Raw genomic sequence first — 25,889 nt, forward strand, 5'->3', positions numbered from 1 at the left:
AGACCTCTTTACTTGGTGAGGAATAACAGTAATGACTTTTAACCAACCATAGCCTGAATCAACAACATTGATTCTATTACGTTATTTAAGTCTCAGACTAGGGAGATGGCCATTGTTCTTGTGTAAGCAATTGTGTGAAGTGGGGTGGAGGATGACATTTCTTTGGCTGAACATTTAATGCAGTTTGAATAAGGTTTGTGTAGTGGTTCATGCTTAACACATTTATAGTAAAGCTTTGCAGGGCAGCTGCATAGCCTGTAATTACTATGTAAGTAATAGGTGACTATTTTTCTTTTGGAGACAAGGAAAGCTTTTCAATTCAAGTTTAAATTTATGAAATGCTGTGATAGCTGTTTAAACCTTCCACACAGAACAAGATATCTGTGCCAAACTTTCAGTAACCAGAGATGAATTAAGGGCGTATTTTTTCCCTTTACTGTGAAAATATTTTTTTAGTAGTACTTTTATACCTCCTTCTTTTTTATTTAGCCTTTAAATTTCTGATCTTTATCAGTAACTATCTTTAATAAAATGAAAATATACCCTTGGTGAGTTATATTAAAGACATTTTTTTTTTATTAGATGAGTGTTTTGGGGAGGTGGGAAAAGTAGCAATTCCTAAGGCCAGCAATAACCCTAATGCCCAAACAGGGAAAAGTTGTTTATTTGGCTATTTTCCATAACAAAGAGACAAAATAAGAAGGAGCCTTCACCTTATTACATGCTACTGTCTTCTGAAGATGCTACTATTATTTCACAATTGAAAGTTTTAGGAAGAAAAAAGAAGTCACTACTTTTTGTGACTGTGTCAAGTATCAATATCTTTTTTTTCAGAGAGTCTCAATAGATGTATGCTCAAATAAATGAACATCAACTCTGTATTGGGGACAAGAATTTTGCACACCAATAAGAAACTAAAGTGGTAGAAGGAATAAAATGAAATAACGGAAAAGAGAGGAAAGATTTATTGTTATAAATAATGATAATTTTTTAAAAAACAGGTTTTTTAAAAGCATAATTTAAATTGTAGAGGATACAATTTCACAATCACCTACATTTATTAAGTGCCTACTATATTTATCATGCTCACTGATAGTCTGTTTAAAAAGTTATTTTAAGCAAGATAAATATACTGTTATTATTTTTTATTTCGTGTTAACCAGATTGGGTGATGTGATGAAGTATTTATATACAGAATACATTAAAGAAAGGACTAAAGCAATCCTAGTTTCTTTCTTGGGTACCACATCTTTTTACTCAGGCAAACCTAGAACTTTTTGCTAATTAATACTCTTTTGATGACCAGGTGCCGTCAGCACATCTTTCTACAAAGTGTTTTCATGTGATAAAAGTTGCCAGTATTTACAATACTAAGACGATATTTCATCTTATGCCATATTCCGTATTACCATATGGATATTGTATATTTTTATAGCAAAATAAAAATACATATATATGTGTCCTGGAGCTCTATGAAAAATACCATGTGTTAAATGTGAAATAGAACATAATAAATTTTCAACGAAACAAATAAAATTAAGTTATAATATACCAACACTACAATATTCTGTTCAATCTAATAATAGTGAGAAGAATAAAAATATCCCTTCTCAGAAATTAGTTAAGGAGTAGTGTGATTAATCTAACTGTACTTTCTTATCTGGGCTTGTCAGTACAGATTGTGTTTCAGTTAATTATTGGCAGTCTTTTGAAGAATTGTAAACAGGAGATTTAACATCCTTCATCATTCATATAATATAGTTAGCTCCGTGATTTTTTTATTTCATTTTTATTTATTTTCTAAACAAACTCTAAAGTGACACTAACTTTCTTAATAAAGATCTAGAGAACAGAAAGGAATGTTCGTAATAGCTTGTCAGAGCAAAAAGGAAATAAAATATGCCATTTACATTCTTATATATGCCTGCAAATTCTAAATGCAGTTGATGGCTTGCGCATAGTGGATATAATTCATGAATATTTCATAAAAATAGAAAAAGGCCTAGAGAATAAGAGTTGCAAGATATATGGTGCAAAATTCTATCAATTTTCTTGAAGCCACTGACAAATTCCTTTTTCCAAAGTGCAAGTCTATTTTAAGAGAGATTTTTTAGAGTTCTTCATTCCGTGAAATGTGAGATTCACATAAATACATGAATCCTTAAGAAAAGGAACTGAATAGAACCACTTATAATTCCCTTTTTTGTGGCATTTTTACACTAAGTGGCTCTTTTCACTTAGCCCTGGAAATGTCCTTATATTAATTGTTTCGAAGCTCCATTGTTTAGAGCATGTGCTTCTGGGATGCAGAGATGCTGAACAGGTGTTCCACCACCCTGCTGAGCAGATAAGCCTTCTTCGAATACAGTGTGTGCTTCAAGGACATGGGGTAATTTGGGCTCCTGATAAATAACCACGCTGATTAGGTAGGCTGGTCAAGATTGGTCAATTAATGTTTTTTTTAAAGAAGGAAAAGAACTGAGAGCAGGAGAAAAGCAATGTATATAAAACATTACATGTGACATCTGAAAAGTGAATTGGTCCCTCAGGTTTAGAAATATAAAGAAAAGTATAACTGAATATGATTTTTCAGCTATGCAGATGCCTTAGCCATTTCTGTCTGGAAAAAAAATTAGAACTACATGCTGATTATTGTGAGATCTTTTAATATAGCTACAAATAGTATGCAGAGGGCTTAGGCCATTGCCATAGATGTTAGACTTTAGCCTTGTTCTGACACTGTTTAATCGTTTACCTGTTTAGTCATACTCCAGGTTCTGGAAATGGTTTTTGACAGATTTCTCTACCACTAACTAGGTGCGTGACCTTGAGGAAGCTATTTAAACTCTTTGTGTTTTACATCCTGAAGAAATGGACCAGCAGTGCAGTAGGACTAATGACTAACCTACACTTTGATTCATGCGTACAGGGTGAATAATTATGCCATCCATTCTAACTCAAAGGGTTATTAAAATCATATAACTAATTCAAAGCACTGTAAATTCTCTACAATGGATAAACATAACAACTGCACCAGTTTTATAAATTCAGCTGATTGGTGGCATTTATTAGTTAAATGGTAAACTACAAGGAAAATATAGTCAAGAAAAACAGAGTATACAATTTCTATGGATACTCTTTCTTTGGCCAATTTCTATAGAAACACATAAAATCTTATTGATTTAATATGTATCACTTTTGCTTTTAAATCAGATAGATTAATTTATGAATTTTGCCAGCCATTTTGCCAAGCCTGAAAGTTACACCAATTTTTCTACCTCTGGGGGATTGTACATGGTCCAGATATATTATCACAGCCTCAATTCAAAAGCTATCTGAGTTAGGACTTTCAAATTTTACATATTATGCTATATCATTTGTTTGCTGATAATAAGAAAATCACCACTTTTGTAAGAAGATTATGAAACAATAAAAGCAAGTATGTTTGAGGAACGTACTATTTGTCACACACTTTTGCTTGTTAATTATGTTATTTTAAATGGTGTTCTAGAATAATACGACTTCCTATTTGAAGGGTATGAAAATAGAAGCTTAAATAACTTGCTTCAAAAGTCACGCATTAATACATGTTAGGGCCAGGACTTGATTTAGCATCCGTCCCACATGAAATATATATTTTAAAGTAATGAGCTTCATAATTATGTGATTATTAATTGTTTGTGGACTTGAGGCACTTACAAATTTTATATTTAGATAAATTTTTAGATAATAAGTTAGAAACACTATATTATAAATAACTTTATAGGAATACCATATAGCATTAATTTCATAAGCCACACATAAAGTGTCTTAGTGCTTTAAAAAATCTAAATTTGGACCAGGTCAAAGTTACATTGTTAGAAGCTGAAGACAGAGATTTTGTTTACAAACAGGATTAATTAGCAACTTTTAGAGGGATGCCAAAATGGTGCTTTCTCTGTGTTTTCATCAAATAGGTGCTAATAGTTGCTGTTAACACAAAACTAATTGCCACCTAGGTTGAGGAGTACAAGTTGCCCCATCCTGTGACCACATTGGCCCATCTGTTGAGAATCTCAGCTCAGGAACAATGCAGGAACTGGCATCCAATTTGGGCTCTGGCCAGTGGTCAGCTAACAAGCTGGGACACACTTGGAATATGAAATGCCTTGAAGTCAAAGATGTCCATTAACTGGCAGCTCTTGTGTTGTGTCAAGGCAGAGCCAAAACCACGTGCCAGTTAGCAGAGCAAAAGGATCTGCCTGAGTGCCACCTGTCATTGGCATCTGGGTGGTGTCTAACATAGGAGTCATAGAAGGTTTCTTTCATCCATCAAAGTGTGGCATGTTGGAGAATTCACTAGGCACGAGTAGGACTTGGGCAACATTTGCCTTAGCCCAAATTATAGGACGAGCTGAAGATTTACCAAGAGGTAACCACTGTATCAAGCCACAGGTGGATATATTAGATATTTATCATTGGAGACACACTTTCTAGTACCTAGATTCTTACCTTAACTGTAAACACAATATAAGAAGGGGAAAGTTCTTTAATTGACTATATTAACACAAATCCTTGCCTTCATATGACAATTTGTGATTAAATCACTTAGACGATTTTTAATCACCCAGGGGTTTTTCTTAAGATATATTTCTGATTGATTTTTGCTGTTGTTGTTCTGCTTAATAAGTTGTAATTGCAATGTGGGCCTACAAAGTAAAGTTGAATTTAGGAGATTAACAATCTTATCCCAGCTCTGCTAAATGCATCATGCTGTATTAAATAATTTACACAATATGTTGAGTAATAGTGTCTGCAAAATGTATAAGTTGGATTGGATGGATTGGATGACTTCTGTGCCCTTAAATTCTAAAATGTTATGATTCTGAAAATGGCAATGACTCAAAACATTTTAACAAGTATAATAACACATTTTTATGGGAGGAAAAACTCAGAAATTTAAAATGGATGGGCTGAAAGAGGACAAGTGAAAGTACCTTGAAAGATACACTCAAATATCATTGACAACTACTTTTTATATTTTGCATATACCCTGTCAGATTTTTATGTACATATGGGCATATTTTTTAATTCAAAATTGCCTTTGACCCTGAATGTTTGTTTAGCTTTTTATAGGAAAAATCTAATATTGATTCAAAACATTTGTTTTTGTATTGCATTTCCCTTTTCTGTAAATATAATATTAATAAATTATACTTACATTGTGCTTACTCTGTACCAGACCTACTCTAGGCATTTTACCTTAATACATTTATTCTTATGGCCACCTTATGATATAAATGTTGTTATCCTTTCCATATTACAAATAAAAAAAAATGAGACACAAAGAGGGTCAGTATGAGAAAGTCAGTAATGTAGTAAAGGATCTAGGATATATGGTTGCCAAGCCCACATTTTTGACCACTAACTAGAAGTGCTGGGTGGAAACAATTTTTTTTCCATTCTCCATTGGGGATTAGAGATTAGGAAAAGGCATTTTAGTAAATTCGTGCCTATCAGATGGTCACAAAATACATCTGTGTAATAGAGTACATATAAATGATTTTATAACCTTTATCATAATGGCACTTATCAGTAAGATATATCATATCAAATAAGTTTGCATAATTAAAAAATTATCATTCCTTCCCACTGCCATTGAAACAAAGTTTAAAACAATTCTGTCTTTATTATAACAGAATATTTTAACTTAATATATTCTTGTATTCTTTAGGTTTTATTATTTATTTATTTTAGAGAGAGAATGAGCACTCACGAGCAAGGTAGGAGGTGGAGGGTAGAGGGTAGGAAGGCAGAGGGGGAGAGAGGGGGACAAGTAGACTCCACACTAAGCAAGTAGCCCAGTGTAGGATGAGATTCTGAGACCCAGAGACCACAAGCCAAGGCCACAGCCCCAGTTGAAACCAAGAGTCAGACACCCAAACAACTAAGCCACCCAAGCACCCCTATGCCGGTGTTCTTCTTAACACTGTATCTGGAAATAAAAATGAAGTCACTGGGAACACAAAAGAAGCCAAAGAAATGCTTGCTGAGAGAATTAAATAGTTTAAGTATATAAATCTAGAACTATGAACTTTTCTAGATGATAATTTAATTAATCTTTTCATCTACATTGCTTAATGGCACTCAGACAATGATAGAATTTACTAAAAGAGCGTTATTTTATATTTTCTTGATAATATTTGATTATCAACAGTTTTATGGATAGTTGTGAATATTGGCTGATGGGAGTGAGTTCTAGACTTTATATTTCCTAAAGCGTAGGGCTATATCATCATCACTATTATTATCATTATCATTGTGATTATTCCTTCTAATATTCCCTCTGGAAAAGTTGTTGCTCAACGTGATTATTCAAGTTGACTGATATGAATTGAAAGAGAAAGGGGAAAAAACCCACAAAGAATAGTTTGAGACCTCGTATTACAATAACATGATGGATAAGAGTTATAATTTTGTTAGTGTGTGAAGGAGATACAATTGTGAAAGATAAGAGACAAAAAACAAATACTTTCAAAGCATTGTAAGATTATACGCTACTCCACAGAGTAGAATCAATTATTGGAAAAATTTAGTTGGTGCATAATATCAACTCATTGGAATTTCATTCTCAAGGGTCATATTTGAGGGAAGGGTGCTGCTGTTGAGACACAGTGAACCTTTGCCAAGAAATTAAAGTATGAGAAGTCTCTTATGAGAAGGTGATTCATGATACAAATCTATAGGGTAGACCTGACAAGACCTCAGTGTAGAAATTTTGCCAATAATTCTTATGTATTGTGACTGTTACAGTTATAAAAGTTACTGTAACACCTTTCAACTAATTTCATCAAATGTATAGATGTCTGGAGCCTTTCTGAAGAAAACCTGGTTAAATATTCTGCATCACTACAATTCATACCGCAAATGGCACTTGTTATAAAAAATATGTTTGATTAAAATTATAAATATTTCAACCATTAATCCATATTTTATAAGAGTTTTGTTCAGCATCAATACCACAAATAATAGAAGCAAAAAAGTTGATAGGGACTTTTACCTTTATTTGAGAAATTCCATAAAGAGAGAAAGAAAATATTTTTATCCTTACTATGAACACAATTTATAGCAAGATGTGAATTCTGTCAAAAGAATAATAAAAATCTTGAATGTAGACTAATAACATTAGTAACTACTACATTTCAAAAATTCAAAAATAATCATACATATTCATTGAACATTTTTAGTGTTGATAGTGCAACAGGTTATAAAAATGAGCTTGTTCTCAAGGATTTTAGTAGAGGGTACAAGATATGAATAACATTAAGTATTAAATAAGGCAAACTATGATATTCAAGACTCTTTAGGGTTTTAGAAAGGAAAAGCTGCTCTTGTCCCATGTGACATTAGTGATGGGTCTGAAAAGGAGAATAGAATTTTCATAAGTGGAGCTGCAAAGAATATTCCAAGAGATGGAAGCAGGATGAAAAACCTTTGGTGCTGGAAAGTGTAGGCTAACAATTAGTGGTTCAGTTTGCCTGGAGTGGAGTGGAGTGGCACTTATGGCCAACAAGGTTAGTTGAGGCTTTATTATGAAAGCCTCTAATTCCAAGTAAAGTGTTTATACTGAACACACTATGAAATGAGGATTCACTGAAGCACATTCAATAGAAATGTATCTTTGTCACGATGTTTGAAAAATTGATTCTCATATTTTATGTAGGAGAGTTTAGAGAAGAGAATGTTTGGAGGTAGGCAGCATACCTGGTAGGAAGTTGTTTAAAAAGTAGTTAGGTGACTCCAGTGGATTATTTCTTATAAACATACAAATATGGATATTAATGCAACTGGAAATACAAAGAAAAGCTTTTCCTTTTTTTTTTTTTAGCAAATCGATTGAATGTCAGGATTCATGGGAAAAGAACGGATAAAAGTAATACTGAGGTTATAACTTCGGTGCTGGATGACAGGTGTGAATTTTAATAAACATGAAAGTCAAAAAGCTGTGTGTAACCCAACTCTTTTTAATCACATAATAATATCATCTGTCACTGAATTCAGGTTGGAATTATTTGTAAGATCCAGCAGTACTTTTTCTCTGTGTTGAGAAAAAGTTGCCAGATCAGATATGATATGCCACCTATGGAAAATTGTTTCTAATGTCCGAGATGTTAAAATAGAAAAATATGCATCTTAAAATTGATTCAGGGAGAACCAGCTAATTTTTCAAGGGCTTTATATGTAGAAAACTCAGCTAATCCTCACAGCTTCCTCATGAAACACATATTCTTATCATTGTTAGGTTACCAAAGGAAGAAGATTTGAGGGACATATTCAAGGGTAGAGAGAGATTTGAACCCACCCAGGCACATTAGCACTCAAGTCCACTCTCTAACCAGCTAAATTGAAATAATTCATCTTCTTTTTTTTAAGATTTTATTTTAAGTTACCTCTACACCCAAAATGGGGCCTGAAAAACTCAAGAGTTGCACACCCCACTGACTGAAGCAGACAGGCACCCCTAAAATAATTCATCTTTAAAGGAATTTATTTATTTATTTATTTATTTATTTATTTATTTATTTATTTATTTTTAAGTAGGCTCCATGTCCAACATGGAGCCCAAGGTGGGGCTTGAACTCAGAACCCTGAGATCAAGACCTGAGCTGAGATCATTAGATGCTAACAGCTGAACCACTCTGGAACCCCAAAGGAAATTATATTTAAATAACCACAAACACATACAGTGTGTAAAAATACATTTTTACAGTTTGTAAAAATACATTATAAAAATTATTTTACTTTTTTTTTTTGATACAGAGACAGTGAGAGAGGGCACAAGCAGTGAGGAGAGGGAGAAGCAGGCTCCCCGCTGGGCATGGAGCCTGATTCAGGACTCCATCCCAGGACCCTGGCATCATGACTTGAGCTGAAGGCAGACACTTAGCCATGTAAGCCACCCAGGTGCCCGAGAAACACTGTATTTTTTTTGAGGACCCACCATTTTTATAGTAGGTACTTGTGCAGTTATAATTAATCTTCCCAAGAGCCTTGAAGTATGGATCCCCTTTTTTAACAGTGCAGGAAACTGAAGCTTAGGGACAATGAACATAGTGCTCACGATCACAGGACCTGTGGGTGACAAAGCGAGATTCAAACCCCAGGTCTCTCTGAAATGAAAGCTTGTGCTCATTTCCCATTTTAGACCTGGAATACCCTTCATTCCATGGTTTACTGAACAGCATTTGGCATTTTTTTTGGACGGGGGGGTATTTCTGTGTACTAAGAAAAAACAATGCTAATCTCATTATTGTAATTTTTTAATTTTTCTGTCTCCCAACTCCCCTTGCCATATGTATCTTCAGTCTCAAATATCTAGCCCTATTATCTGATATGTGGTGCTCACCAGATATACATTTAGTGCAGTGGTTCTTACCTGGAGCTAGTTTTGCTTCTCCCATTCCCAGAGGGACATTTGAAAATGTCAGGAGATTTTAAAAAAAAATATTTTATTTAAATTCAATTTGCCAACATATAGTATAACACATTTTTGATTGCCATATTTGGGGGATTAGGAGCTACCATTATCTAGTGGGGCGAGGTTAGAATGCTTCTCTCTAGCAGACTATGCACAGGACAGCTCCCACAATATAGGATAACCTGGTCCAAAAGTCACCAAGACTGATCTACAAGAAAAGATGAAGTAGGCATTGCTTATTTGAGTACTATTTTAGATTATTTTTATTTTTGTTTTATAATGTTAGGGCAAAAATAATAGAATATAGTTTAAAGAAACAGATTTCAAAGTCTTTCCTTATTGCCTTAGCTATGAAGGTTGTAGCAGTGTGATGGACAGAGAATACCATAGCTGGATTTGACAAAAATATGTCGTCATTGAAACAAGAAAGTCCTCTGGTTCACTAATGACTTGAGATGAATGTATATTTTTGCATATTTTCTAGAATATATGAGGCATGAAATGTTTCTTTATATTTCTTGCTCATTAAATAGTTGCTGAATTGATAAAACTAGTTAAGAGTAGCTTAATTAGAGAAATGTCTGAACCTTCTATTTTCAATACACGTTATATGACACACTTAATGATGACAAGTGCCCCAACATAGCTCTGTTGAATTCCAAATTATTCCCGAAGCATTTTTCATGAGGAGGTTTTTGTGGGCAGCAGAGGAGAGAGAGCCTTGTGAATCTTCCATAGCACAGTCTAAGCTGAACTTTCCTCTGCTAATAGAGAGCACCCCACCCCTCTCTCAGCTAGTGCTCAATTTGAAAACCAGTGGAGTCTTCTGGAAGTTTATTTGGTGAGGATCATAAGGCCACTAAGTAGATGACACATTCAAAGATCCATTTCACTCTGAACTTGCAGTCCCTATTGCACAGTTCATCCCTGACTCAGAAGAGAACCAGAAGGGGAACTGCCTTGCACAAACGTCTGGTTTGAGCTGTGGATTTGGGGGATTGTTGTGGGTTTAGCCCCTGAAGTCCTTTTCTAAATGAATTTAAACCTAAGATTAATTTCTAACCAAATACACAATCTGAGATAAATCCACCTTTCCAAACAATTCCTACTCCTATTATAAAACCAAATTGTCTTAAATGAATCTAAGCCAATAATTATTTCTAAATTGAAGGACAATTTAAACCACCTCCACCACTTTATTTGTTCCAACATGCTTTCCTTATAATTTCCAACATGAATTCCTTGTGACTTGTTTGTATTTTTATCATAAATGTTCATGTTCTAATTAGTTAAACAAACATATGGAAATAATACCGCTAAGTTTTGAAAAGTATTTAAAGTAATGCATCTAAGGAATTGCAGATATTATTTTATTTGAATAAATCACAAGTATGGTTGCATATTAAAGATAGCAAAGCAAATAATTAGATATTTCTTTCTGCTATTATGAACCAAATGAAAATCCTTGTATTTCTAGAATGATTTGAGTTTAATCTTACATGAATACAATAGAAAAATAGTACATGATGTACACACACATAGTTATTCTCTAAGCTTATCAGGAATTTAAATTTCGTGAAAATCAGTACATCTATGAGATAATATTAAAAGTTCTCAAAAACAAAAAAAAAGTCTCTGTAGGGTACCTGAGTGGCTCAGACAGGTAAGCATCTAAGCATCTGATTTCTTCTCAAGTCATGATCTCAGGGTCCCCGAACTAAGCTTCTGTCAGCCACTCTCACCCTGTTCAGCAGGGAGCCTGCTTCTCCCTCCCTCTGTGCTCCTTCCCACTCTCCGCTTGTGCTCTCTTTCTCTCATTCTCGTTCTGTCTCAAATAAATTAAAAAATTAAAAATCTCTAAAAAAGAATCACTTAAAAAAATAAATAAAAGTTCTCTGCAGTTTTGAAAACAATCATGTGATTGTCAGTGATAGTGCCCTATTTACAGATAATACCCAAAACAAAACCAAAACCAAAACAGTCTAATTAAAAAGAAAATCTATTTGCTAGGCAAATATTGGTATCATGTCAATAATAAAAGAATAGTTCTAATTTTAAGATTGTAAAGTTAAACCTTTTAACGTTAATGTTTGATCTAATGAAAGATTATCAGTGATAAAATATATTTTTATCATGTAATTTTGACCTAAAAGTCAATTTGTATCTTAAACTTTTTGTACCTTACTCTTTTCTTGCTGCTGTATGTTGAATTTGAATTTCTTTATCTGGGTAACTGGTTAAATCATAGAACAAGGATAGGTGTGAGCAAGGGTATCCTCTGTAATTTACTATCTCCTTTAAACTATGGATTTCTCTGGGGCCCTTGGGCAGTATATTGTTAATTGTATTAGTTAACTTCCAGAGAAAATGAACACAGAAAATGCTTTGAAATAAAAACTATGAATGGAAAATACAATTTAAATAGACTCAGTCAGAGTTCAGGGAATTGAAAATAAAGTGATTCTTAAAGCCTAAATTGTGCTCTGTCTTGTCCACAACCTCTCTATTCTGCAGACTTGGCATTTTGTTATCAGTGTTGTTTGATACTGGTGAAAGAATACAACTTTTCTTTTTCTGTGTGTGTATAGCCTTTATTCCTGCATGAACAAATTGATTTTGACTACCAACTAGGTTCAGCTCACTCTACCAAGCTCTGAGGATACAACTATGAACAAAGACATGACCGTGCCTTTGTGGAGCTTCAACTCTGGAAGTGTGGAGAGACATCAAACACATTAATTTGGGTCGGGATAGGCAGAAATAGTTAGGCTGTAGGGAGACAGAATGGAAGAGTGGGGAGGTATGGGGGAAACTCCAGATGTGAAGACACAGCATATGCAGAGATGCAGGAGCAGGAGAGAACCTGAGATTCTGAGTACAGTTAGGGCTTGTCTGTAAGGTAGCCGATGGTATCACATGGGCTGAAGAGGTGAGCAGAGACTCTTGGTCAGGAAGGAACATATTGGGTGTGTTCAGAAGTTGGGACTTTATTCTCTAGAGAGCCAGTTGAGGGTAAATTGAAGCATTTATAACTCTACCTCTGGTATATAGAAGAGGGTAGACTATTATGTTAATACATAATTGGGGCTTGCTGGGCAAATGCAACACCAAGGTAGGAAAACAAGAAAAGTGAAGATGTTGGCAAGCAACTTATGGAACATATAATCTAGGTATGATAGAGGAGGAAGTGATGATACAAAGAGTTGATAGAAACAGAGGAAGAGGTTAATTTTGTAAACTGATGAATACAGCAGGAAATGTCTGAAGTTATGGCAGCATCAGATATTTGAACTTCAGATTCCAAAAGTCAGTCCTTCCAGTTGAGAACATCCAGCATCTGCTATGAGACAATGGCCAAAAAAGAGGGAGACCTTATCACTGGAATAAGAGATATAAGTGAAGTGAGTGGCAGCCATGGAAAATTTCAGATGACATTTATTGAGCATTTACTATCTACCAAGTTCAAGTCTCCAATATTTTAACTCATTTAATTCTTACAACAACTCTATGAAGTAAGTCCTATCAATTACCATATTTTCTAGAAAGGAAGAAATTCTGAAGATTCCATTTGCAAATTACATGACATGATTCCCTTTCAATGGGAAGGACTTTGATGTGGTTTGGTTTGGTATGCTTTATTTTCATATGAGAGGATATGCAACTCATTTTTAAAAAAATATTCATTGAATAATTAGTTCTTGTTAGGTACTGAGGAATTGGCATGACAGGGAGGATTCCTCCCACATCCTTTCCTCTCCACTCTTTCACCAACTCTTGGGAAAAAGCTAGATAAGCTAGATTTCCATTAAGACATGAGGTCAAGGTAAAAATCTGAGAGAGATAACAAGGAAGTTTTACAAATAATTGAACTGGTGTTTCAGAAGACAGTGAAATTTTGTGGAGGCGGCTACAAAAAAAAAAAGAGAGAGAGAGAGAGACTATGAGAGATTGTATCAGGGAGACAAAGCGTGCTTCAGAGGTGAAAAATGAGAGAATAAGGTAACCAGAAAGAAAGGAAACAGGGTGGTGACTAAGGACAACAGGCTGTGAACTTTACAGTTGTTCACAAATTTACCAAGAGAATTAATCCCTGGAGGCCCCATCGTCTGTCAAAGGAGTAGAAGATGGGGAAACAGGGGCACTCAAAACACAGCAGCAGCCCGCAGTGATTAGAACTTACAGGCACTCCTAGTTTGGGGTGAGCAGGATGCTTTGGCCTTTCTGGAAGGGCTCAGCTGCAGTTGGCTTTAATTGCTGAAGCTCCAGAGAGAGGCTCTGGTTTCAAGGTGGTCAGTGATGTCTGGGATCTCAGGCAGTGTTCTTTTGGGCCTAGTTATCCTGTGATCTGCACTTCATTAAGTCAACTATAGTATTTTTATCCCTAGTGTGAGTTTTTTTTTTTTTTAAACATTTTGCTGGTTTGTTTGTTTGTCTTCTTTTAGCTTTTTAGTTGGAAAATGCCCTCTTTCTCAGCTTTGCTAAAGGGAGACTTGGTGGAAGGGTTTCCATCCATGGCCAGGCTGACAAAGAGGGAGCCACCTCAGCCTGGGGTGGAGGTAACAAGGACAGCACTTAGGGGAAGCCAAGAGAATTTGAGATAGTGTTTTGTTGTTTAGGGCAGAGTCCAATGCCATCATATGTTAAGTTTCATTTTGGCTTTCAGTAGATGCTTCCAGCACAGAACAACAGGTTGTCTTCAGAGACCATCTTGTATCTTAGTGCTTCCCTACGAGTCTAATCTCCCAAGATTATTGTCTTCTTTTTTTTTTTCCAAAATATATTACTTTAATTTTCATTTTTTAAGAAAATATCTGTCCTTCATTGTGGTCTTAGGTGCCCTGCCTAAAAATGCTTATGACCTGAATCCTGAAAGAAAAGGTAAATAATTCCTCTTCCATTGTAAACCTTAGCTTTTATAATTGTGGAATATAGTATTATGCAGTATAATTAGTATATTAGTAGTAGTATAATTATAGGTAAAAAGAAGAATTTGACCAAGATTGGCTCTAAAGTATAGAAAACTTGACTCGGTATTCCTTTGTCAGCAAAATAATGGTCTATTGTGCTCATTTTTGGGTCCAAGACTTCACCAGTTAGAGAGCTTGGCTTTAGAATATACTTATTTATTATAGAGTATGGAAATATCACCTGGGATTTAGGTTGCCAAGAGGCGCTTACATGAGTTTTGTGGGGTTTTTAAAAGATTTTATTTATTTATTTGAGAGAGAGAGAGAGAGAGAGAGCACGCGCACAAGCAGAGGAAGAAGGAGAGACCCTGCTGAGCAGGGAGTCCAACACGGGGCTCAATCCCGAGACTCCAGGATCATGCTCTGAGCCAAAGGCTCAGATCTGACTGGGCCACCCAGATGCCCCTACATGAGTTTTGGTAATAGTTTCAAATGTTGTCTATAGAAGAATTTTGTTTGAAAAATTGTGAGCAGAAAGATAGTGTTAGGAAAATTGACCAAATTTTTCTGTTTTTAACTTTTAAGAATAAAAAAAAGCAAAATATTTGAATTTCTCCAAGAAAGTTTATGTTTTATATAGGGCTGCCTCAATTCAAAGTTATCAGTTGTTAACATGCACTTTTTTGAGCAATTGAAAAATATCACTACTGAGTTCTAGATGGCCATATCTCCTGTCCTCTGTAATCCATACAGTGCTCTCAGTTAGTTGATCGGTATGCCTTTAATTATCATGAATGACTATCAGACTATAAGTAATTTTTATCCTGAAAATCCTTCTGTTGAAAGTAAGCAACAGACTTTGTGACATTTTCGTATAAAATCTGCATAGTTAAGCTTTCACTGAATTACAGAACTACCAAATGTTGATTATTGAAAATATTTCTTTATTTTCTGCAATAGTTTAGAAGGTGTAAGGTTATCTTCAGTTATTTAGATTGAGTGTAAGTATTTTGAAAATTAAAAACTAACTTTTTAAACTCTCCTCAAAGGAAAGGCATATTTACTTACATAGACATTAAATGTTTCCTGATTCAATTCATAGTTTTTACTATTGGTCAACATAATGATTAATAAAGCAGATACATAATAAAATTTTAAATGCTAATTCAAAACATTTGTTATAGAATTGGAGCCAGACATCTTGTAGCAAGAAGTAGTAGGTGATTTCAAAAAGTAAAGTTGTTGAGAAAATAAATTTCCTTCTATGAAAACACAGATGCTTTTGAAATGAGAACGGCCATTCAGAAAGTTTTATTAGTGCAGAATCCTCACATAATTTAAGCAAAGCAATGAGATACACAGGCTTGAACTAAACATGGTAAATCACACTTCATAATGGAAATTGTATTGTGTTTTCCTTTTTTTCTTTTCTCCTCCCAAATTCCAAAGGCACTGTGGAAGGCTTAGAGGGAGGAGTCCCTAAATTATCTGAATTATATTCACAAAAGCCAGAAAATAGAAAAGTTCCTAGCCTAGAACCTTACGATGCATCAGGGATTGCAGAGTACAAGAAATTTATGAACTGTGGTTATCAAATTCGCCAGTTTTCAAAAATCTTGTTTGATATTTTCAAAGTTCCTTAAAATGAGTAATATTTTGTTTTGAAACACTTTTAAGATGAATTATCAAGATATAAGGTCACACAGAAACAGAACCTTGCATATAAACTGTTGTTTTAAGTATTAAAATAAATTCATTTTGTTTTATTTATTATTTAGCTGAACAGATGGTAATGGTTTTGACACAATTCAGTTTCCTTCTCTCTCTCTCTTTCTCACTCACTCTCTCTCTCTCTTTTTATTTGGGAAAAAATAGAATACAAAAACCAGAGCTTCTTTTTCCACTTTGTCACAGCTGGTTACCAATCAATCTCAATTCACGGTACAGTGATGATAGCACATGTTGTCCGGGGGCCAATCTGATTGGGTTGCATTTTTCAGCAGTGTTCCATATCAGGGGAAAAAAAGGTATCTTTATGGTGGGGACTGTCAGCATATGATTGTACAACTGTCATTAATCAAACCTGGCAACAATGACTGCATTTGTACAAGTCTGAGACTGACAGATTTTACAATCAAAATCACCCAATTTCTATCAGGATTTCCTACCAGTAATGTTTTTTTGTCTGTTTCATTTTTGTTCCTGTTTTTAATTAAAGTCAGACAATACCTCCTACATGTTGATCATATATATTGTACCATATTTACAAAGTAGCCATTTGACATCAAAGTCTGCCTTAGTTATTGAAAATTTATTCTTAGATGTAAAGAAGGCTGAGAGCAAATGAAGACAAAACTTGAGTACATTAGAGTTCTTAATTAAAGAATAATTTTAAAGTGTGTCTATATTAGTAAACACATTTATGAACCTTCTAAGATTGCAGTTTATTTTAGAGAGTAATATTGAGTAAAATATTGATAAAGTAATTTTCTGGAATTTTCAAAACTCTGAATATAAAATCACTGGCACAGAAATGCACATGCTCACAGAGCAATAACACACATCTCAAATGGAAGGGGCGTGTCACTCTGTGTTAGGATAAATGTACTTGCTGCAGAGGACACTGATTCCAGTCTCTTTACAGCTCAAGACAATGATCTCAGCATCTTCTATAAAATGGTGTTTGGAAATAGGCATTTTTTTTCTAAGTCACTTATTGTTGTATTAAGCTCTGTTGTAAACCATAAAGACCTCTCTAAATGTAAGGAACTATTATTCATAATTTTGTATATTACTTAGTCAATATTTGCTTTCTAGGAAAAAAATGAAAAAATGAATATTTCTCCAATTATTTAATGTAATAGTGAAAAGCATCAATGAGATTATTATGGCATGTGTACCAACTTATCCAGAAAGAAATAAGGCCACATTTATTGGACCTTGGGAAATATTGACATCCAATTGCTTGCAAAATATGTAGTTTTTTTTTTTTTTATTTGTTGGAGTTCGATTTGCCAACATATAGAATATCACCCAGTGCTCATCCCGTCAAGTGCCGCCGTCAGTGCCCGTCATCCAATCACCCCAACACCCTGCCCACCTCCCTTTCCACTACCCTTTGTCATTTCCCAGAGTTAGGAGTCTCTCATGTTCTGTCACCCTCACTGATATTTCCCATTCATTTTCTCTCCTTTACCCTTTATTCCCTTTCATTACTTTTTATATTCCCTAAATGAATGAGACCATGTAATGTTTGTCCTTCTCCGATTGACTTATTTCACTCAGCATAATACTCTCCAGTTCCATCCATGTTGAAGCAAATGGTGGGTATTTGTCGTTTCTAATGACTGAGTAATATTCCATTGTATACATAGACCACATCTTCTTTATCCATTCATCTTTCGATGGACACCGAGGCTCCTTCCACAGTTTGGCTATCGTGGACATTGCTGCTATAAACATCAGGGTGCAGGTGTCCAGGCGTTTCACTGCATCTGTATCTTTGGGGTAAATCCCCAGCAGTGCAATTGCTGGGTCGTAGGGCAGATCTATTTTTAACTATTTGAGGAACCTCCACACAGTTTTCCAGAGTGGCTGCACCAGTTCACATTCCCACCAACAGTGCAAGAGGGTTCCCCTTTCTCCACATCCTCTCCAACATTTGTTGTTTCCTGTCTTGTTACTTTTCACCATTCTCACTGGTGTGAGGTGGGATCTCATTGTGGTTTTGATTTGTATTTCCTTGATGGCCATTGATGCGGAGCGTTTTCTCATGTGCCTGTTGGCCATGTCTATGTCTTCCTCTGTGAGATTTCTGTTCATGTCTTTTGCCCATTTCATGATTGGATTGTTTGCTTCTTTGCTGTTGAGTTTAAGATGTTCTTTATAGATCTCGGATACTAGCCATTTATCTGATAGGTCATCTGCAAATATCTTCTCCCATTCTGTAGGTTGTCTTTTAGTTTTGTTGACTGTTTCCTTTGCTGTGCAGAAGCTTTTTATCTTGATTAAGTCCCATTAATTCATTTTTGCTTTTCTTTCCCTTGCCTTCATAGATGTATCTTGCAAGAAGTTGCTGTGGCCAAGTTCAAAAAGGGTGTTGCCTGTGTTCTCCTCCAGGATTTTGACGGATTCTTGTCTCCCATTTAGATCTTTCATCCATTTTGAGTTTATCTTTGTGTATGGTATAAGAGAATGATCTAGTTTCATTCTTCTGCATGTGGCTGTCCAATTTTCCCAGCACCATTTATTGAAGAGACTGTCTTTTTTCCAGTGGATAGTCTTTCCTGCTTTGTTGAATATTAGTTGACCATAGAGTTGAGGGCCCATTTCTGGGTTCTCTATTCTGTTCCATTGATCTATGTGTCTGTTTTTGTGCCAGTACCACACTGTCTTGATGATCACAAGTTTGTAGTACTACCTGAAATCTGGCATTGTGATACCCCCAGGTATGGTTTTCTTTTTTAATATTTCCCTGGCTATTTGGGGTCTTTTCTGATTCCATACAAATCTTAAGATTATTTGTTCCAACTCTCTGAAGAAAGTCCATGGTATTTTGATAGGGATTGCATTAAATGTGTAAATTGCCCTGGGTAACATTGACATTTTCACAATATTAATTCTGCCAATCCATAAGCATGGAATATTTTTCCATCTCTTTGTGTCTTCCTCAATTTCTTTCAGAAGTGTTCTATAGTTTTTAGGGTATAGATCCTTTACCTCTTTGGTTAGGTTTATTCCTAGATATCTTATGCTTTTGGGTACAATTATAAATGGGATTGACTCCTTAGTTTCTCTTTCTTCTGTCTCATTGTTAGTGTATAGAAATGCCATTGATTTCTGGGCATTGATTTTGTATCCTGCCACACTGTCAAGTTGCTGTATGACTTCTAGCAATCTTGGGGTGGAGTCTTTGGGTTTTCTAGGTACAGTATCATGTTATCTGTGAAGAGGGAGAGTTTGACTTCTTCTTTGCCAATTTGAATGCCTTTAATGTCTTTTTGTTGCCTGATTGCTGAGGCTAGGACTTCCAGTACTATGTTGAATAGCTGTGGTGAGAGTGGACATCCCTGTCTTGTTCCTCATCTTAGGGGCAAGGCTCCTAGTGCTTCCCCATTGAGAATGATATTTGCTGTGGGCTTTTCGTAGATGGCTTTTAAGATGCTGAGGAATGTTCCCTCTATCCCTACACTCTGAAGAGTTTTGATCAGGAATGGCTGCTGTATTTTGTCAAATGCTTTCTCTGCATCTATTGAGAGGATCATATGGTTCTTGTTTTTTCTCTTGTTGATATGATCTATCACACTGATTGCTTTACGAGTGTTGAACCAGCCTTGCATCCCGGGGATAAATCCCACTTGGTCATGGTGAATAATCTTCTTAATGTAAAAATACGTAGTTCTAGCAAGCAAATTATTGTCTCAGGAAAATCATGACCCATTAAAGAAAACAGACTAGTAGTAAATACTCATGACAATTTCCCCCCTGATTTATTTGCCTCAATGTGTGGCCTTTGGAAGGGAAGTTCATCGCTTTTTGTTTCTTATTGCCTAAATGTGAAATTAGTAATGAGCCACATATTTACTTCATCCTGAGATTTAACGTGTTTTTGAAGATTTATTTATGAGAGAGAGAGAATAAACATGTGCAATTGGGGGAGGGGCAGAAGGAGAGAATCTTCAAGCAGACTCCCTGCTGAGTGTGCATCCCAACCTGGGACTGGACCTCATGACCCATGAGATCACCAGCTGAGGCAAAACCAAGAGTTGAACACCCAGCTGACTGAGCCACCCAGGCATCCCTTGAAGTGTTTTTAGATACAGTTTCTTTAAAATCAATTCTTGCATTTCTTAAGGTTTTGCAAGTAAGAGCTAATTTGGTCACATTATAAGTTTATCATTTCTCTGACCCAAAGATGCTTCTTATTGTAAAAATTGATAAAGGTACATGATATGCTTGGGTCTCCTGGCTTTGTCATAGTACCATCAGGGTTCAGGCTAGAAACTGGCATAATGATTGAATGGTGTTAGAAGGAAGAGTAGGATCTCCAGTAGTACAGTGTACCACTGAATTAGATACATTGGGTTGGCAGTATGATGGAAGAGAAAGAGTATGTACTTTGGAGTAAGATATTTTGATTTGAGAATCCAAATTTGTATGTGAAAAATGTCAAAATTTTAAATGATGTCAATTATTTCAGTAATTTAAAAACATCAGGGAGCCAAACACACACACACACACATACACACATACACACATTGCTTTCATGCATATTTCAGCCCACAAATAACCATATTGAAATTATTATTTTATACTATCTTGTGTAAATTTCTGCACACAGACCACAAGGCCTGAATTCTCAGCCACTAAAAGCTTAATTATATTATTGACCATTTATTTACTAAACCCATTAAGGAAAATTTTGTGGGAGTAGCTGCCATTTTGGTAGTAAGTCCATACTTTAGTTTTTCTTTTATATATTTATACATCACGATTTTTTAAATAAATTGAATCCTTATTCTGTCTCTTGATAGAAAGGTATAACCTCTGTAATCTAGTTCATGAAGACTGTAGATTTTAGATTCGAATATAGTCTAAACCTTTGCTACCAATGAATTTCAGGGTTCTGGATAACAAAGTGCTGTTTTTTTTAAACTTAAAGTTAGGACATTTAACCAGACTCAACAATTTTTCAATTCTTTACTGTGTCTCAGACTTTATAATCTGTTAGCTTTGTAGAATAACCAGTATCTATATTTTGCAAAGGTATATTTATTAACAAGCTATATGGTTTGCCTTCAGGCAGATTGAACTTTATAAGTTTCTTGTATTTTTAAAATAAGGGGAATAACATTTTACCTCCTTACCTACCAGAATTTTTATGAGGATAAATTAAACAGTATGTTCGAGAGCATCATGCAATGTATTTTTTGTTGTCTTTATTTTACTTTCATAAGGCGTGTTATTAGAAATCACTCTAGTTGCCAAAATGATGAGGTAATATATTTGAAATCTTTCAGCAGAACACAAAGCTTTCATTCTATTTTCTCATAGTCTTCACATTTATTTTAGATATTCTTCTAGAATCATTTCATTTATTCCCTTGTAGGAAGAGAGATTATTGTTCATATTATTAATTTATAGAGTGAAATTTATTAATGATAGCTTGTAAACCAAATGTCTAAATTGCTGGTCAAGATTAGCTAACTTCTTTATTTTAGGTCTGTATCTTTCTAGTAGCATTTATGTATTAAATGTTTTGAGTTCTTACATTCACAATATTATGTTGATACTAACTTAGCCAATGTTTTAGAGCTAACTGCTGATGTATAAATCTAAAAATATTATTATATTCCTTGATATAGTAGGATGGTATGCTTCAAAATAGTTACTCTTTCCATTCTACATACAGTTGTACTGGTAACTCTATTTTAAAAGAAATACAAAAGAAATTCAGGCATTTGTTGGGTGGTTCATCATTCATTCAATAAGCATTCATCGGACACATCCAAGATCTCAGGGGCTGTTGGATAGGACTTGAGGTACATAGTTGGAATAAGAGAATAAGTTCTCATGGAACACATATGCTCTTGGAAAGACAATAAATAAGGAAACTAAAAACTCAAAAGATATAGCTTTAAAGAAAAAAAATAAAAGTAGAAAAGGAGGATAAGAAAATAAAAAGAAATAAAAGTAATTTTTAAAAGTCACTGGTGGGTAGAAAGCTACTTCACATTGTTTGGGCAGGAAAGACATCTTTGAGGTAATATTTATGTCATCTTGAAAGTTAAAGATTAGCAATGGAAGATGGAGGGGAAAGGCATTCCGTGAAGTTGCAACAGTACAAAGACATTGTGGTAACTAGGTGTTCAGTTAAACAGAGAAAAGACTCATGTGGTTAGAAGAGAATGAACATGAAATTGGACAGGTAAGCAGGAAGTAGATTATCTAAAACTCTGAAGATCATAGAAATAGGTTTTATTCTGAGTGACTGAATGATAAATCATTGGATGGTTTTGTATATATTCAAAATAATTTTACATAAATTCATAATGCTGATATTCACAATCTTTACTCAGGCAAAGATCCAGTGGATAATGAGAATTCAAAGATTCTGAGCACCCCATGATATCTAAGAGTATTCAAATTTGTTACTGTTGTTCTTGATGTTGGTTTGTTTTAAATTTCAACACTCCTGTATGATGGGACCTAGCAGGACTAGTGTATTGTTATTTCTAATTGGGATAGGACAGTATGGCCCTCAGAAATGTATGCATACCAAACCTTGGGACTGGAGAAAAGTATGTGTTAGCTGGAGAAAGTCTTAGAGGTACTTCTGATATACCTTTGTGTGGAGTCATATCTTATCCCTTCCAGTTGAGAATCATTTCACTAGGCTCGGAGGTTAATGAAAGCATGTATCCCCAGTTTTAATGCAGTGCCTGGCATAAATCTCCTTAAATATTAGTATCTTGAATAAAATAATTAAATTTTCATTATAATTTTCTCAGATGTCAATGACTTTCAGGGGTAAATTATAAGCTCCATAGCACCAGCCCATTATCCTTATCCAGAGTTTTACAACCTGAAACCGTGTCTCTAGTTAGGGGGGAAAAAAAAAAAGGAAGTATCCTAATTTCTTATAGTGACATGTTATCTTTGAAAGGTAGTCTCTTATATTAGTAGCTAAGATTAATACAATTCATTCCTCCCAACCTGTATTTCATTTTTCATTTTTCTTATGAAAACAAAATAACAATCAAAGAACAGAATGCACAGTTACTTGTATCCCTGACCAGGGAACCCTTCAACAAACAAAACCAATTTAAAAGAACAAAAAAAAAAAAAATTAAAATATTGATGCAATATTCCCATTCCTATTCTTGGTTTTCTTTAATACTCCTTAAAAATATAAGAAATCTCAACAAGTCTCATTTCAGACTTATTTTGGGTTCAAATATTATGTAATATGTGATTTATAAGTAAACATTTTTTACTTACTAAAGCAAGATTAAATAGTTTTCTTACTCTGTTTATCCCCCACATTGTTCCCTACAGGATGAATTTATCTAACCTGAGGTAAATTCTGCCATACGGTAGAACTAAATGCTTGTTGAATGTGAAATTATATTTCTATCCAAATGATATAGATAATGTGTCATATACATCTTAAGTTAGCACTTAAAAATTCAACAGGGGTACCTGAGTGACTCAGTTGGATAAGTGTCTGCCTTCGACTCAGATTATGATCCAGCCCTGCACTGGGCTCCCTGCTCAGCCAGGAGTCTGCTTCTCTCTCTGCCCCTTCCCCCATTGCATTTTGTAGACATTTCTAATTTATCCTAAGAAACTGAATTCTGGCTAGAATTTTGTCATGGCTTTTGTTTGACTTGATAAAGTCTCTTCAGAGCTCTCTGAATTTTTATCGAAAGTTAAAAGAGGAGGGGTGCCTGGGTGGTTCAGTGGTTGAGCATCTGCCTTTGACTCAGTTCGTGATCCCGGGGTCCTGGGATCAAGTCCCACATCGGGCTCCTTGCATGGAGTCTGCTTCTCCCTCTGCTTATGTCTCCACCTCTTTCTCTGTCTCTCATGAATACATAAATACAATCTTAAAAAAAAAAAAAGTTAAAGAGGGGAAGATTTTGCAGACTTGAATGTCTGTAAAATCCTCTCTGGATCAAACACACATGAAAATATTATTCTAAGTATTTTTTTAAAAGATACTTGTATTATATATAATTTCTGATCTGTCATTTAGGATAAAAATTAAAAACTGAATGTTGCCTCACATTTTAAACAAGCAAATCAAAAAGACTCACATCCATTAGCTAATAGCATCCTCAAAATAATTCTCTGAATCAGAGATTGTCATTTTGCAAATGGAAACTGACCCTTATTCAAGTGAAATGATTTGCTCAAGTCATTTTACTATTAAAGAGAAAAATCAGAATTCAGATCTTGACCTCTGACTCTCAACCTGGCACTTTTTCCACTCTGTGTGTACCCCTTTTCTACAGTAAAATACTTTATTTTTTTTATGATTTTATTTATTTGAGAAAAAGAACATGAGTGCACAGTGGGGATGAGGGGCAGAGGAAGAGGCAGACTCCTGGATGGGCAGAAAGCCTGATGCAAGGCTTGATCCTAGGACGCTGAGACCATGATCTGAGCCGAAGGCAGACGCTTAACCGACTGAGCCACTTAGGTGTCCCTGTTGAAGTTTAGTTGTAGCATGATTGGTTCATAGACATTGTTTTGTGTCATGCAAAGTTCTATCAAACAGAACAATTATTAGGTCTATGTCCTTTACATTGCAGTAAACTTAAACTATTATTCTTTTAGCTAAAGCTCAAAGTAGAAGAAATCTGAAATAGTAGTCTTCAATGCAAGCCTAAAAAGTTTGCTTTTGTCTTGAAAGCAATAGGAAGTCACAGCTAGTTTTGAGTAGGTAGAAACAAATATTTAAAAAATACAGCTTTATCTGTGTGATATACATGGAGAGGCAATGTGATCAATCAAAAGCTTTTGCAAAATTATGTGTGTGAAATAACAAAGACCATCAGTGAAAATCAAGAGGAAAGATCAGATATGAAAAGTATGAAAAGATAATAGCTTTGTTATTTTGCTTGTGTAATTGTAACCTTTGAATCTAATAAGAGCATATTCTTTTTTTTAATTTTTTTTTTATTTTATTTATTTATGATAGTCATACAGAGAGAAAGAGAGAGAGGCAGAGACACAGGCAGAGGGAGAAGCAGGCTCCATGCACCGGGAGCCTGATGTGGGATTCGATCCCGGGTCTCCAGGATCGCGCCCTGGGCCAAAGGCAGGCGCCAAACCGCTGCGCCACCCAGGGATCCCTAAGAGCATATTCTTATGCAAGTATTTCAACAGATTCATTAAAATGAATTAAATTTCAGAATCTTTTTCTGAACTAGTGTATTGGTCTACTTGTTGAAAAAAAAAAAAAAAGAAGAAGAAACAAGAAAATAAAAGTGTGGAAAGAGCTGAGGATGTGCATTTCCAGAAATCACTCCATGGCATGTTGATGTTTTAAGGGTTGATACTACTAATTTTTAAAAATCAGCCCCTTCTTAATTCTTTCAACAATGTATTTGTGTCAATTTGCCAACAAATAAGATGAAAAGATTTCCTTTAATATATTTCAGCTCTATATTCAAGATGCCCCATAAGTATATCATATATTGAAATACAGTGTAACCCAGAAAATAATAGAATATAACTCCCCTAGAAACTGAAATATACACTATTCCTTACTTACTATCTAAGAACTAAGAGAAAAAAGCCAAAATGCTAATAACACCTTTGATAGTCTTGATGCAGTAAGAGTTGTTATATGTATAAAAATATGGTTAATTGGTAATCGAGCCGAAAGAGATCACATGTGAAATTTAAAAAAAAAATTTTAAAGATTTTATTTATTTATTCATGAGAAACACACACAGAGAGAGAGAGGCAGAGACATAGGCAGAGGGAGAAGCAGGCTCCATGCAGGGAGCCTGATG

At 34.9% G+C, this 25,889-nt stretch overlaps 1 protein-coding gene across 40 annotated transcripts in view; it reads left to right on the forward strand.

Annotated features, from left to right (window-relative positions):
* The window catches only part of ROBO2 (roundabout guidance receptor 2), a 1,660,631-nt gene that overhangs the window by 1,503,717 nt on the left and 131,025 nt on the right, over positions 1 to 25,889 (forward strand). The gene's annotated exons all lie outside the window — the stretch shown is intronic.

This window comes from Vulpes vulpes, chromosome 15, assembly GCF_048418805.1.
Source record: "Vulpes vulpes isolate BD-2025 chromosome 15, VulVul3, whole genome shotgun sequence".
Lineage (NCBI taxonomy): Eukaryota > Metazoa > Chordata > Mammalia > Carnivora > Canidae > Vulpes > Vulpes vulpes.